Source organism: Myxocyprinus asiaticus, chromosome 27 (assembly GCF_019703515.2).
Source record: "Myxocyprinus asiaticus isolate MX2 ecotype Aquarium Trade chromosome 27, UBuf_Myxa_2, whole genome shotgun sequence".
In the NCBI taxonomy this organism is placed as follows: Eukaryota; Metazoa; Chordata; class Actinopteri; order Cypriniformes; family Catostomidae; genus Myxocyprinus; species Myxocyprinus asiaticus.
In genome coordinates, this window is record NC_059370.1 from 42,894,338 (window position 1) to 42,895,206 (window position 869).

Genomic DNA, 869 nt, shown 5'->3' on the forward strand with positions numbered 1-869 from the left:
TATATTTAAGATTTACGCATTTCAGTCTCATAACAAAATTCCATCAAATTGAATTGAGTAATCTTTAACAAAATTAAATTAATACAACTTTAATAAATAAATTAGGAAACCACTAAGTTTTGCATGGGCAAGCAGCAATCTTATTTTCATCAGTCTATGTATAGATCCATTTCTTTTTTTGAACTTTTGCACATTATATTGCACTTTAAATGTAGTTCCCTTTAAAATTCATTAGTTGTAAAAAAAATAAAATAAATAAATAAAATAATGCATTTATGAAAAAATGCATTCAACTGAAATGCAATTTCACAGTTTAATAATGAAAATAATAAACACAACCCCAGTTCCGAAAAAGTTGGGACAATATGGAAAATGCTAATAAAAAAAAGAAGTGATTTGTAAATTCTATTCACCCTGTGCTATATTGAAAGCATTACAACTACACATTATTTGATATTTTACATTGTGAATTTAATTGTTATTTTTGAAAATGTACACTCATTTCAAATCAGATGACTGCAACACGCTCCAGAAATTTGGGGTCAGTCGAGTGTTTACCACTGTGTAATATCACCATTTCTTCTAATAACACTTATTAAGCGTTTAACAAGTGGAATTTTCTCCCATTCATGCATTATGCAGATCTTTATTGGCATACTATGCGCTTCATAATGCACCACACATTTTCAATTGGAGACCGGTTAGTACTGCAGGTCATTCTAGCACACGGACTCTCTGCTCACGTAGCCATACACATATACTCTTACCGAATACTTTGGTAAACCTTTGTCAGTTAACACCATTTGTCGCTGCATCCACAGATGCAAGTTAAGACTTTACTATGCAAAGGAGAAGCCATACATCAACAC